The 15,535-nt window shown below is 45.0% G+C and overlaps 1 protein-coding gene across 6 annotated transcripts in view; it reads left to right on the top strand.

The window, feature by feature from the left end:
* The window catches only part of FLNB (filamin B), a 139,340-nt gene that overhangs the window by 16,672 nt on the left and 107,133 nt on the right, over positions 1–15,535 (top strand). The gene's annotated exons all lie outside the window — the stretch shown is intronic.

Below are 15,535 nucleotides of genomic sequence, written 5' to 3'. Positions count from 1 at the left end.
TTGCCTGGACAGAGGACCTTGTCTGGCTACAGTCCATCCGGAATAATTCTAAAGAAACTAAATATATTGAAATTATGTGATAGTTGAACTATGATACATTGTTTCAACTGTTGTATCCTAGTTGAAATTGTGTCACAGTTCTGACAGTAACAATCCATCTTAACCATTTATGTGATGGTAACCAATTTTGCCTCCCTAAAGCTTGCTTTGAGGTGAAACTCTCTTGGGGTCCCTGTCAGTAGGTGAAGTAAAACAAATATGCTGGATATATTGTTTGCAGTATGGTCCCTTCCCCTCAGATTAGCATGTCCCATAGTTCCTACAAAGCAAGATGAACACAGGATTGGATCTCTGAATTACCTCTGGCTAGTCTCCAGGAATGGATGGTATGCTCTTAAGTAGTTGGGGTATGAGGCTGAGTCAGATTTTTCTGTCCATCTGCTTGTTGATGACATGACCTGCCTCCCTTGGGTTTCTGGGAATGGGGAGCCCATGGTTAGGAGTGAGGACTTGGGAGTCGGGCAGCTCTGGGGTCGAATCTGGCATTTACTGTGTGATGTAGTATTGGGTTGGAGAAGGCAATGGCACCCCACTCCAGGACTCTTGCCTGGAAAATCCCATGGACAGAGGAGCCTGGTAGGCTGCAGTCCATGGGGTCGCACAGAGTCGGACACGACTGAGTGGCTTCACTTTCACTTTTCACTTTCATGCATTGGAGAAGGAAATGGCAACCCGCTCCAGTGTTCTTCCCTGGAGAATCCCAGGGATGGGGGAGGCTGGTGGGCCACCGTCTATGGGGTCGCACAGAGTCGGACACGACTGAAGCGACTTAGCAGCAGCAGTAGCAGCAGGAGTAGTATTGGGTTACAAAGTTTCTCTGGGTTAGCGCTCAGTGTTCTCACCAGTAAACTGGGGATAATCATAGTTTCTACCTGCAGGAGTGGGTGTGAAGATTTAATGGGCAAAGTACTTGCCACATGCGAAGTATTTGGAAAACACTGTCAGGTAATCAGTCCCACACTTTTCTGATTGAAAGGGTCAGGTTTTTACTGCTCTAGGCTGGTGGGTGAGTGAGGTGAAGGTAGATGTCAGATTTGGGGTTTGGGTTGTTGGTGCTGATTGGTGTTAGGTTTGGGACAACTGGTGCCAGGACCCCTAAGACATTGTGTATGGGTGAAATGGATGGCAAGGAGAGCCCTCGGGCTTCCCTGGTGACTCAGTGGTAAAGAATCCACCTGCTAGTGCAGGAGACAGTTCCATCCCTGGTCTGGGAGGATCCCGCGTGCCGCAGAGCAACTAAGCCCAGGTGCCACAAGTGAGGAACCTGTAGAGCTCACAGCTACTGAAGCCTGTGCGCACACAGCCTGTGTTCCACAAGGGAAGTCCCTGCAATAGAAAGGCCTCACAACGAAACTGGAAGTAGCCCCTGCTTGCCACACAGCAATGAAGACCCAGCACAGCCAGAAATAAGTAGATAAAATTAAAAAAAGAAAGGAAGAGTCCTCAGGGAGAAAATGGGGCATTGAGAATCTGATCAGTTGCAAGGGATGGGACCTGAACTGGTTCACTTACAAAAAAATTGATTGTGTCATGTCAGGAAGCCCAGACAGAGTCGGTTATGGGTTTCTGGGATCCAGTGACTCAGTGATGTCATCAAGGACCTTGGTTTCATTTTTCCTAAGACTGATTCCCCTTGTGTGTTTTCCCAGAGCAGAGATTTCTTCCTTTTAGGTTGAGAGACAGTTCCTGGGGGTTCTTATAAGCCAAGAACAACTTTCCCAGAAGGTGGTAACAGATCCTCCTTATGTCCCATCGTCCCAAATTAGATCACATGCCTACTTTTGAGTCCACATCTGGCAGCGGGATGGTTTGTCCTGAGACCATGAGGCCTTTTTCAGAGCTGAGTGCGGTCATTTCCTTGCAGGTGCACAGCTTCTATCCAGACTTCTATCAGAACTGTTCCAGTAAGGACAAAGTAGGCTGGGTGCCGGGTGGGCCTGTTGTAGGAGGTGGAGTCAGAAAAGGGGTTGGGGCTTGCCTGGGGGGAAGGAGGAGTGTGATGGGGAAGATGTGTGTCTTATTCCACAGGCTTCTTGCTCCATCTCTCTACCTCCCTCAGCCCCTTTGTTTTATACCCAGGGTCATGTGCACACCCTCTGCCACCTCTCAGATCCTTCCGTTTATCCTGCCTCAGTTCAGTTCAGTCCAGTTCAGTCGCTCAGTTGTGTCCCTCTCTTTGTGACCCCATGGACTTCAGCACACCAGGCTTCCCTGTCCTTCACCAACTCCTGGAGCTTGCTCAAACTCATGTCCATTGAGTTGGTGATGTTATCCAACCATCTCTACTTATCCTGTCTTCTTAAGACCTCTGCCTTCATACAGATTTTTTTGGTAGGAATCCTACTGATTGTATATCATTTGCAAAATAGAAATAATTTGTAAAATATTTATTGTTTCTTTCCTAGTTAGGAGTAATATACATTTTTGCATAGCCATGGGAAAATTGCATAAAAATAGTCAAAGGGGAAAAATTGCTGATAACCTCACTGTTCATAGATAACCAAGGAATTGTTACCATTCCCTTCTGATTTTCTCACCTGTATGTATATAACACATTATAAATAGCTTAGGGGCCAGACTGGATGTAGTTTTGTATTTCATCATTTGATGATACTTTCTTTCTCATCAAGTATCACTTAAAAACTTGATTTCTTAAAACACCCCGTCATAAAGGGCATATCCTTTAAAATTATGTCAATAAAAATGGAGTGCAGAGCAATAAAAATGGAGTGCAGAGCAATAAAAATGAATAAGCTATAACTCTGCTTAGTTTGGGGTCTCCTGAGAATCGGCTGGGCGCAAAGACCTGCCCCCAGGTGGAGGAGCCTTTTGGGAGTGGGATGATCCCAGAAAGTAGAAAGGAGGGATGATGAGTGGAAGAGAGAAGGAGGAGAAACCAATATTAAGGCAAATTATCAAGGTCATTGCTGTGGGCAGCAGGGACTGAGTTCTGCTGGGATCTCCTGAGGAGCATACAGAATGCATCTAGAATTGTCTACCTGGAGAAGGACAGGAAGCTGGAAACCCACCAGCTCCTCTTCTCTCTATCTCCTAAAAGATGGAGACGTGAATTCCATTCTGGGTACACACTGCATGCTGACTCTGGGGTGGGGGGAGAGGCAAAAGGGAAAAGAGACTTGTGCTTGCGTAGATGGGTGGTTCCAGTGAGGAGATCTGAGCTGGCCCAGAAGTGCCCATCATATCTGTGGCTTAAGTCAGACATGCGTCAATTGAATGGTCACAGGCATCAGCAGCATCTCCAGGCTAATCCCCCTGCATCAGTTTCACAATGTTGAGAAGAAAAAGCAAACTGCAGAAAGATAGCCACTCTGTGATACTGTTTATATAAAGTTTTCCATAGATAATAGAAATACAGCTCTGTTTATGGGAATAATTATCACCACACTTTGGACAGTGATTGCCTGCGGTAGGGGATAAAGGGGTGCTGTCATGAAGGGATGTGCAGGGGTTTTCCACTCTTTGTAACAGTTTAGTTCTTCAGTTGCATGGTGATTGTATTGTTCTTCTGCCTTTGTGTGTGTGTGTATTATTTCCCTTTTATACTTTCAGTGGGCTTCCCCTGTGGCTTAGCTGGTAAAGAATCTGCCTGCAATGCGGGAGACCTGGATTCGATCCCTGGATTGGGAAGATCCCCTGGAGAAGGGAACGGCTCCCACTCCAGTATTCTGGCCTAGAGAATTCCCTGGACTGTATGGTCCATGGGATTCCAAAGAGTCGGACACAACTGAGCAACTTCACACACATACTTTCAGTGCCGGTACAGTGTATTATTGAAATTGATAAAGGGAAGTTAAAAGGTTTTGTTGTTGTCTGTCTGTTGGGCCTAGCTTGTTAGAAAGAAAACAGATCATCCTGAAGATGTCAGGATGGTATTAGGACAAAAGACATTTACACTTTGCAAGGTTTCTACCCTCCCACTCCCCAAATATGTGTTGAAACTCCTGAGCTCATAACCTTAGAATGTAAGGCCCCTCCATTGTTTGTGAACCCGGCAGGCTTGGGTTTCACAAAGGCAGAGAGAACGTCTAATGTTTGCCCCTGGGAGCTTCTAGTCAATGGCTTTTTGTCTAAGTGAAGGCAGTATTTCTCAAGGAGCTATCTCAAGGGATTGCTGGTATGTTTGCATTGTCCTTAAAAGTAGGGGAGGAAGTCCAGAGTTGGGGATGGTTTGATGATGAAATGAACCTTACCAGTTAGCTACTTTCTAAGAACACCTTTGCATTGTGACCAAAATCAAGCTTATCTATTTTGTGGTTTTGTGGTTCCTATCTATGGGGGCTGTGGTCTTGGTGTTCCAGGCAGCTGAATGTATAAGTTCAGAAATTTTTAACTTTAAAAAAGATTACTTTATTTAGTTATAACCAACATATAACAAATGACACATTTAAAAGTGTACAATTCAAAGGCAACAAAAGCAAAAATGAACAAACTTAACATCAAATTGTTAAGTTTCTGCATAACAAAGGAAACCATCAACAATATGGAAAGGCAACCTACCAAACAGGAAAAAATATTTGCAAAATCTATATCTGATATGGAATTAATATCCAAAATATATAAAGAACTCAAAAGCAGAAAACCCCAGACAGTGGTGCCAGAGGATTTGAATGGACATTTTTCCAAAGAACACATACAAACAGCCAGTGAGTATGTAAAAAACATGCTTGGCATTGCTAATCAGTTCAGTTCAGTTCAGTCACTCAGTCACGTCTGACGCTTTGCGACCCCATGAACCGCAGCATGCCGGGCCTCCCTGTCCATCACCAACTCCCGGAGTCCACCCAGACCCATGTCCATCGAGCCGAAGATGCCATCCAACCATCTCATCCTCTATCGTCCCCTTCTCCTCCTGCCCTCAATCTTTCCCAGCATCAGGGTCTTTTCCAATGAGTCAGCTCTTCGCATCAGGTGGCCAGAGTATTGGAGTTTCAGCTTCAACATCAGTCCTTCCCCCCAGGACTGATCTCCTTTAGGGTAGACTAGTTGGATCTCCTTTCAGTCCAAGGGACTCTCAAGAGTTTTCTCCAGCACCACAGTTCAAAAGCATCCATTATTCAGCACTCAGCTTTCTTTATAGTCCAACTCTCACATCCATACATGAGCACTGGGAAAACCATAGCCTTGACTAATCAGGGAAATGCACATCAAAACCGCAGTGACAGACTTCCCTGGTGGCCCAGTGGTTAGGACTCCACTTCCACTGCAGCGGGCATGGGCTCCACCCCTGATCTGGGAACTAAGATCCCTCATGCCCCAGGGTGCATTCAGAAAAAATGAAAGGGAAATGGGGCAACAAGCTATCAGTTCACAATTGTTAGAATGCCTATTATCTAAAAACAGAAGAGATAGCAAGTATTGGTGAGGATGTGGAATAAAGGGAACCCTTGGATACTGCAGCCACTATAGGAAAACAGTATGACAGTTCCTCAAAAACATTAAAAGGGGGTTACTATATGATCCAACAATTCCACTTCTGGTATTCATCTCAAGAAAACAGGAACACTCAGAAAAGGAATATGCACCTGCAGGATTATTTACAACAGTCAAAATAAGGAAACAGCCTAAATGTCTAACAATAGATGAAAAAAGAAAATGTGATATATATACGTCGCATAATCAGAGATAAAAAATGAATTCTTGCCATTTTCAACAATATGGATGAAACTTGAGGTTGAATAAGTCAGATACCATCTGATCTCATTTGTATGTAGAATCTTAAAAGAAAACACGCATATATGCACCCACATTAAAAAACCAAACTCATAGATACAGAGAAGAGATTGATAGTTGCCAGAGGCCAGTGTTGAGGGGTGGGCAGAATGAGTGAGGAGGATCAAAAGTTACGAACTTCCACTTATACAATAAGCGAGTCCTGGGGACGTAGTGTACAGCATGGTAGCTATAGCTGATAATACTGTGTTGCTGCATATGGTGACAGATGTTAACTAGAATTATTGTGGTGATCATTTTGCAATGTATATATACACATTTTTAAAAAAGAGATAGAAATGATTGTATCTGCTGAACTAAGGGCAAACTCTTAGCTTCTAAACGTCAATCGTGTGCCATGTTTCCCCTATTTTGCTCTGAAAGAAGTCTTGCTGAGTCTCTATCGGAGTGTCTGTATAAAAAGTGTACAGTTTGATATGTTTTGAGGTAAACACACACACACACCCATTGTGAAACATTGTGAAACCACCACCATAACCAAGGTAATGAACTTATCTATCCAGCCTCCAAAATTTCTTGCATCTTTGTAATTCCTCCCTCCCATCTGCACACGATCACTGATCTGCCTTCTGTCAGTAGATCAGTTTACAATTTTTAGAATATTATATAAATGGAACCCTACAGTATATACTGGAAAAAAAAAAACTTCCTTTCAGTCACTGTAATTATTCTGAAATCCATCCTTGATATTGCATGCATCAACAGTTCATTTCTTTTTATTGCTAAGCAGTATTTCACTTTATGCATATACTGTAGTTCTGTTAATGATGTCTGGATTGGTTCCAAATAAAGCTATTATGAACACCGTGTGCAAGTCTATATGGACAGATATTTCCTTTTTTCCTGAGTGAATGATTGGATCATATGATAGGTATATGTTTAACTTCTTAAGAAACTGCCAAACTGGTTTTCAGGTTTTCCATTTTCCGTTTCTACCAACAGTGTATGAGAGTTCCAGTTCTTGTACATCCTAGCCACAAGAAGTGATTTTTTTTCCCCCATAAAAGAGAGTACTTTTTAAGCTAGTTGGTAAAAGCAGCTGTGGCTTTAGTCACTTTTCATTTGTCTGTCCTCCACCACAAAGGTATTCATTCTCACTGTCAACAGAATCTATAACTAGTTTACTTATAGGAAAAAGTCCCTGAAGTCCTTATACCATGGTGTAAGTGGTGGGTGCTTCTTGAGGATGAAATAGAGTGTCTCAAAGCCATCATTCAAGGAGAGGTAGGAAAACTAACATCTGCTGTGTGCTGGAGACTGCTGAGTGGTGCTTTTCATCAAGTATCTCGTGAATTCTAACAGCCCTATGAAGTACGTATTATCTGTTCTTTACAGATGGGGAAACTGAGGCACTGGGCTGTTCAGTGACTTGCCACCTAGCCAGAAAGCAGAAGAAACAGCCTGAAAGCAAATGGATCAGTGAGGATGTGTATGGTTCCATGTCATAGGAAGCCCAAATAATCCTGGCTCATCCAAAAAGGAAGCTCATTGGCTCCTGCAGCTGGAAAGTCCAGCAGTGGGGTAGGCTGCAGGTACCTTTTGATCTAGGGGCTTCCAGATTGTCAGAACCTTGGCCCTGTTTCTCTAAGATTCTTTTGTCTCATGGACAGGATGGTATAGCAGTTCCTGGCCCCCATAGCCACACCCACGCTTCCCAGAGGCAGGCCCTGGTCCAGGAAGTCTCAGGAAATCCCTGAAGTTCTCTCTGATTGGACCAGCCTATGTCATCTGCCCTCTTCTCAACCAATCACTGGCCAGAGAGTTGTTGGCATAGGCTTAACCTAGATCACATGTCCTGTCTTCCCCCCTATCTGGGAGAAAGGACCTCAGGGGGGTTTCTCATACTGAATCATTTCTACCTTAAGTTGCTCTTTGTTATTTAGAAACCTCCTTCATTTCAGGAAACTAGTATCATTGGCTGTGGTATTATATGGCCTGTGACTTAGAGTGATCACTTCTGTCCCCCCTTGAGGCAAGACTACCTCTTCACTTCACAAGCATATCAAACAGGAGAAAAAAAAAAGAGCATAAATTATAGCATGCTTGAGGTTTCTTTTACGTTATCTTTATAATTAAAAGGTGTTAGTTAGACTTGGATATAAAATAAAGTTTGCCTTTAAATGACATAGTTTTCATGCCTTTGAAAATTAACATTATTTGTGACCCTCGGTATTGCAGATTTATTGGAGTGTCATCTCAAGAAGGAATAAAATGGCAGCAAGAGGCACCCCACTCCCCTTTCTAAGGGGAAGAATTGAAAGAAGGAATGAGTGAGGAATAGGGGATTTGATTACCTTCCAGAGTCTTCATTGAAGGAAAGGAAAATGTAGCTCAGCCTTGGTGACTCTTCCCAGTTAAAAACTAAAAAAAGATCGTGGTTATGGGGCTTGGACTTCTGACAAACCAGCAGCCTGGGTCATCTTGACTGTTATTCCAGATTGGAAGGTTCTGTTAGGTATAAAGTGGAAGTTTCAAGAATTCCTCATTGGACAGTCAAGACTGTTCCCTTATCAAATCCCCAGCCAGAGGAGACCACCCTAGTCACTGGACAGATGTGTTGACCACGTGTGATATCTGGCTCAGCGCAACCTACGTGACCTGAGGTGGCAGCATGGGAATGAGTCTTACTGGGGTTAACTTTCTTCTGTGATGTACTTTCAAATGAGACCATCCTTTTCTTTCTGGTGATCTCACCAGGGCCCTTATGCTACAAAGCGTAATTGTTTTGGACCCATAAATTTAAGCCTCTTAATTAATTGACTCAAGACCTAAGAGCAGATTTGCTGTTCTTTGTAATGAGTCCATGGCTTTGCAGGCTCTGACTCAGATGAAAGGGGATTGCGGAGCACAGAATGAGAAGAACGCGGAGCTGGCACACCTAGCTCTTCTTCTGACTGTGCTCTTTGTCAGCCCTGCCCTTGGGCCTCCGTTTCCTCCTCTGCAAGCTCTGAGCGCTGATCCAGAATCGGGGCAGCAATTAGCGGGCTGCACTTTGCTCTCTCCTCGGCAGACACTGCTGGACGCCCGTACTGTTCTTTCCTGCCGAGCCCAGACTTGACTTTCCAGTCCCTTTGTGGTGTGGTGCTCCGGGTAACCATTTAGTCCTTAACTGTCTCCAGGAAACTACCTGAACTTGACCTCCCCTTCATCTACAATGGCTTGGATTTTACCCTGTGAAGAGCCTACAAAGCCCATTGTGCCCAGTGGGCTGCTGGTGATGGCCTCAGTTTTCACATCAGCTGGCCCGAACGCCTTACCCTGACAGCGTGCTCTCCTTCACAGCCCGAACCTTGACCCTTACTCTTCCCTCTTCTGTTTGAGCACTCATTAAAATATATATATATATTTATTTATTTGGCTGCATCAGGTTTTAGTTGCAGCATGTGGGATCTAGTTCTTGAACTCAGGCTCCCTGCTTTGGGAACTTGGCATCTTAGCCTCTGGACCACCAGACAAGTCCCCACTCATTTTTTCCCTCTTGGTTCGGGAACCAGTTCAGGTGTCTCTTCCCTCGGAGAATCTGTCTTCAGATCCCCCATGTGGAGGTCATCATTTTTTCTTGTGTTCCCACAGCATCATCTACACAAATTGTAATAAGTCTCATAAAATGGCCACAATGCTGTTTATGACCACAGCCCTCCACCAGACCAGCCTCAAAGCCGTTTGATCGTCTTATGTTACCATCATGATTTCCGCCTGCTAAGAGTGCCAGGATTATTTTCTGCATATTTTTCTTTCTATCTATTCATTTTGTTGTTGTTGTTGTTTTGTTTGTTTGGTTTTTGTCCTCATCACACCTGAAGGCATATGGGATCTTAGTTTTCTGACCAGGGATCAAACCCATGCCCCCTACAATGGAAGTCAGAATCCTAACCACTGGATCACCAGGGAATTCCCTACATCTACTCATTTTTACGTTCTTTCATTTCAAAAGGAAACTATAGAACACAATCATAAATAGAAAACCACTATCACTTGCCAGGACAGGTCAGGTCACTCCAAAAATAAAATCCATGGAAACAAGTGTTACTACATTTTTGAAAAGGTTGTTTAACACTCTGAGTCCGAGGCCTGCCTAGAACTGGGATGTGATTCTTCATGAGCCAACCCCAAATCTAGCAGTTTTTACCTCAGTCATCTGTCCTGCCCCTTCTTGGGAAGAGCTGCCTCTTCTGAGCAGAGTGCCCAGAAGAGACAGATCTCCAGAGATGCTGAACGATTTGATACTCTAACCCCTTTGTTTACTGCAAAAGTAAGAATTGTTCAAGGATCATGAGGACAGTGAGTGGAAAATATGTGACTTTGGTAGTTCACTGCCTCTGACTCCCTGATGGCTCAGCAGGTAAAGAATCCGCCTGCCTTGCAGAAGACACAGCAGCTACAGGTTCAGTCCCTGAGTCGGGAGGATTGCTTGGAGAAGGGAAATGGCAACCCACTCCAGTATTCTTGCCTTGGAAATCCTATGGATAGAGAGAAAAGCCTGGGGGGCTACTGTCCATGGATTTGCAAGAATTGGACAACTGAGCGACTGACGCAAGCCAGACTGATAGGAAGGACTTGGCTAGATTAGGATTTGATAGATTAAAAAAAAATGATAGAAATGTGATTCCACCTTTGAGTAAACTCTTATGGAAAATGATGTCTTGGGTCTCTGTTCTTTGCAATTTACATCTTGGGAAGGCCCGATCAGGCAGATACCCCCATTTCATAGATGAGAAAAGTGATGCCCAGAGGCCTGATGACCTGGAGCTAGTCTGACTGGGTGGAACTAGGTCACCACCGTCACACCTTGATTTCCCATGTAGGATATTTCCTATTAGACTTATGTTGTTGTTTAGTCACTGAGTCGTGTCCGACTCTTTTGTGACCCCATGGGCTGTATTTCGCCAGGCTCCTCTCTCCATGGGATTCTCCAGGCAAGAATACTGGAGCAGGTGGTCATTTTCTTCTCCAGGGAATCTTCTAAACCCAGGGATCAAACCTTTGTCTCCTGCACTGGCAGGTGGATTCTTTACCACTGAGCCACCTGGAAAGCTCTCAGACTTTTTCTCTACTGTAATTCAAGTTGCTGAGCAACAAACTAGAACCACAGTGGCTTTCTTGGAAACTTATCAGACTTCTTGGAAACATCGGGGCTTCTTTTCCTTGCAAAGAATTCACGAGTACTCTGATTTGCCCTTGAAAGAATGCCAGTCAGTTTATTGCCTGTTCTCCTCTTTGCCCAGAATGGTACCATACCGTGTTTAATTGGTGGGTGGGGAGCTTCAGGGTTTGGCCTCAGTTGTTGAACACTTGCACATGTTCCCAGCGAGAAGGTGAGAACTCACATTGTGAAGAGATGCACCAGAAGCGAGCCAGATCCTTGGGACTCTGCCACAGCAAAACTCCAGGCTGTGCTGGGATGTCTGACCTCTTTAACTTGCCTGTAGGATTAGTATTTGTTGGATAATAGTACACTCTGACCCAGGGAGCAAAAACCAATAGGCAGTCGCTGAATCTGGAGGGGTGTGTGAGTAAACAGCTGCATTCCACCCCCATAGAACTGGCCTCTGACCAGCTGCCTGATGACTGTTTACCTTTCACTCTTTTGGAGCCTTTGACCTTCTCCTTCAGTGGGCTGGGCAGCCTCCTGGTCTATGCATGCAAGTCCTGATGGGGAGGGAAGGACTTAGATCTCAGGGCACAGCTGTTTTAAAACATATTATCCCCTCCATCCTATCCTCTTCATAGGTGAAGGTTCAGTGTATTTGATTTTTTTTTTTCTCTCTAAATCTTCATTGTTTTAGATCACAAATAGATATGTGCTTGTTTAAAAAAAAAAAGCTTGAGTATTATGCATTATAAGTGAGGTAGGATGTGACTTGAGTACTAACCATAGTGACTGAGCGCCTAGTATGTACTCGGTGGCTTTTTATGCCTCATCTCAGTTAGTCTTCACACACAGTCAGAGGAATAGTTGTTAATCCCCATTTTACAGATGAGGAACCTGAAGCTCCAATGAAGATCACCCCACTGGTACGCAAGTGACTGAGCCTGGTCTAGTAGCACCAAGTCCTTGGAACTCTGGAGACCAGAGCTCTGTGTGGTGTCTTTCTGGAGGAAAGAATTTAGTTTGATTCAGTATCACTTCACTTGTAACAGAATCACCTTGTATTGTTTGTTTTCAGAAGAGAAGCCATACAGATTATTGTCATTTATAAAACAAGGAGGCATGTGAGCAAAGATCTCCAGAGATGAACTGTCAGCTGTGTGCATCCATCTCAGGCTGCTCAGTGTCCCTGGTGTGCTGGTTAGCCTTTGAGCCAAAGCATACCCAGGCTGGGATGCTGGCAGGCTTCGGTAGGGTGTGACTCCTTGCTTTTCCTGAACAAGCCTCCCCACTGCCCAAACCACACCACCAACGGGGCAAGCCCATGAGGTCTAAGCCAACCTTTGCATTCCTAACTTAGCTTCCAAATAACGGGGAGCTTATCCACTCCCACTGCTTTGTATCTGAGGCAGTCTTCAGCTGGAAAACAAACATTACCTGCCTTGAACCTTTGCCAAGCAGCCTCAATTGCAGCCTTGGGATCTGTGTTCCCTCCTTGTAGCCAGCTGAGGCTGAAGCAGTAGTGTGATTGTGCAGAGTCCTCTGGGCTGTGCTTTACAAACCCGCCTCACAAATCCGTGCATTGCTGTCTTTGCTGGCTTCCCTTGGGAGGCCTCACAGCCCGTCTGGAGTGTCAGTGACTGGGTGGTCCCGGCTACACACGCTGTCAAGCAAGCCCCGTAAGGGACTCGCCCCGCTGCGTTGCCCTGGATGCCCTCACTGCTTTCTTTTTGGAGAATCTCATTAGAGAGGTTAGAGATTTTAGCATTCCTGAGATTCTTTGTGTGGCCAGTTGGGTAAACCATTTCATTTCTTCATTTTCCCAGTTGACCCCATTCTTTTCTTGGCCCTCCATGGGCCTGTCAGGTGCAGGCCCATTTTGCATTCTCGGCAAAGCTGCCTGGGTTTGGTTTCTGTGGGTTTTTTGCCACTGAGGTTGAACACGTCTTCTTGACTTCTGAACAGTTTCTGACCCATCCCAGCTTGATTTCTAAATTTGGCCTGGAATGCAGCTGTAGAGTACTCTCCTCTTTCATGCTCTTGAACTCCTGACTTGCATTCGCTGTTTGATTATTGTGTCTCTTAGCCTTGGTTGTGGTTCGTTCCCCTTGTAGGAGCTTTCGTGTCTATAGTTTTGTCCTCTCTTTCATCTTATGCCATGAAGCAGTTCTCAGGTTCTTACCCTACAGGTGATTTAATGCTGGGAATATTTATGCAGCTAGCATGGTGCTGGTAGGGAATTCATTCTAGAAGGCCAAGGATTGGATCATGTTGTTCTGTTGACCAAGGTCATTAGACTTCTCTTCAGTTCTTCTGATGGACTGGAATGGAATTGGGAAATTTCATGGAATTTTCTCTGCAGTGTTGAGTAATATTGAGAAAATGTGCATCTCACTTTAGCTGTGTAGACTGGATAAGTCATTCTCGTGATATATTAGGCACCATTTTTTTTAAGTGAAGTGAGAGAAACTCACTTGAGCCTGTTTAAGTGATAAAATTGTTCTTTTGTTAGGAAGGTTTATCAAGTTTTTTTTTTTTTTTTTTTTTTTTTTTTAAGGGGTATGTGGTAGAAACCCATATGAAGTTACTTAAGAAAAAGCCACTTTGCCCAGGAATTCAAAAGTCCCATAGTAGAGCTCCTCCCAAGCATGGCTGGGTCCTCAGCTTCAAATGAGTCATCAGGGTTTGATTTTCTCATCTCTTTTGGTCCTTTTGGGCTCCATGTGGTGGCAGAATAGCTTTTGGCCTCCCACATTGAAGTCTAGCCAGAAAAGAGAGAATGAGCGTGGCAAACACAGAATTGTTGCTTGTGACTCCCATACAAGTCCCAGGATTTGATGACCCCTCTAGTCATATATGCCTAGCTCTGAACCACCTTCTGTGCTTAGGGGCACCTGCCACATTTACCCTACCCGATGCCTAGCATCAGAAACAACCAGTGACCCTTACAGACAACTGTGAGTTCACAGACCTGAGGCAGTCCTGGCGGTGGGGCTCAGGAAGGCTTGGAACCAGGAATCAGGAAGCATGGAGGCTACCTCTAGTTTCTGTTTCCCTGGAGTCTATTTTTTTTCCTTCTCTCTGTAGATGAGCCCTGCTAGCACCCCACACATCACGACTGCCCCACAGCTCCTGATTATTTCCATTTCACTCAGTCAAGCCATGTGCAGAGACCTCAAGGGAGAATGTGATTCAGCTCATATTGGAGGTCCCATCCCAGTTCCTTTAGCTATGGAGATTGAGGCTGGGGCCCTTTAAGACAAATCTGGGTGGCTGGAGCCTATTCTAGGAGAAGATGTGATGTAGGCTGATGGTTCAGGAGGGACAGATAGATGCTTCTCCTCATCTGGTTGAGAAGCCTTCTCTCTGCATCCTAGTTGTTGCTATAAATAGTGTCAAGGGCCTGTCTCCCAAGCTAGACTTCACTGGACGGAGTTCCAGCCCAGCTACAGGGTCGCCTGCTTCCTGCCTGGAAGCACCGCCCAGGCTCAGCACCTCAGGACCTCTCTGAGCACTCCTGTCTGCTCCAACGTGGGTCCTTCCTTCCTGCAGAGGAGACGGCACCGTCTAAGAGGCATGAATGGGAATTTCCTCCTTCCAGGCCCCATGACTCGGGATGGCTTCGACTGGAAAAACTGAATCAAAGTGTGTGCTTAGGCCAAGGATTTCCCCAAACACTAATCAGCACTGATTACTTCCAGCGTGTTGCCTTTGGCTTTGCAGAGAGTTTTGTTCATTGTGGCTGCAGTGTCTGGCTCCTGCTGCTTAAAAGATGAGAAATGAGTTTGTAGGGATGAGCCCTAGTGAAGGGCTGTCCCTTCGCCAAACTGACCTTTACTAGGTGTGAAAAACCCTAATTAATGAATTCATAGGTCATTGGCTGGCCTTTTCCTCCAGCATTAACACTTGGGGGTGGAGGGTCATGATATTGCTGCTGAAGTGAAATCCTGAAAATGTGTTGAGGGAAGCTTCTATAAAAATCCTTGCTCATTGTTGAAAGTGGCTTTTCTCCTCTGTCTTTATGTCTTTTGAATTGAGCCCAAATGCTAAGTATGAATAGAGATGCCATGCTCCAATCCCAAGGCCATCTAAAGGAAGTAAAGCAATTCTGTGTACCTCAAACTTGATCTTGGATGAACTGAATGCAGTTTTATTATTGAGTCCGTGAAAGTTCACTAACTGTGCTCTGTAAAACAGTGGTGAAAAACTTGTAGTTGGTTTTCATAGAGTGGCTTGGAGAGCCTTGAAATGCTTTCTGGTCAGATCTTGAGTTTACAGCCTGGAAGGTAAGAGCTCAGAGAGGGACAGGATGTGCTCAAGGTCACACAGGGCATTGTGGCTAGGTTAGATCCCAGACCACCAGGTCCCAGGCCTCTGGGATTTGGCTTATCTTTGTCCTGCCTGGTCAGGTCTTGAGTTTAAGGCTTCCCTGGTGGCTCAGATGGTAAAGAATCTGCTTGAAGTACAGGAAAGCTGGGTTTGATCCCTGCGTAGGGAGATCCTGGAGAAGGGCATGGGAACCCCCTCCAGTATTCTTGCCTGGACAATCCCATGGACAGAGGAGCCAGGTGGACTACAGTCCATGGGATCGCAAAGACCAGACACGACTAACACTTTTTCTTCTCTTTTTTCTCG

The sequence above is a fragment of the Capra hircus genome, chromosome 22 (genome assembly GCF_001704415.2).
Source record: "Capra hircus breed San Clemente chromosome 22, ASM170441v1, whole genome shotgun sequence".
NCBI lineage: Eukaryota > Metazoa > Chordata > Mammalia > Artiodactyla > Bovidae > Capra > Capra hircus.
This window is presented reverse-complemented; position numbering and strand designations above follow the sequence as displayed.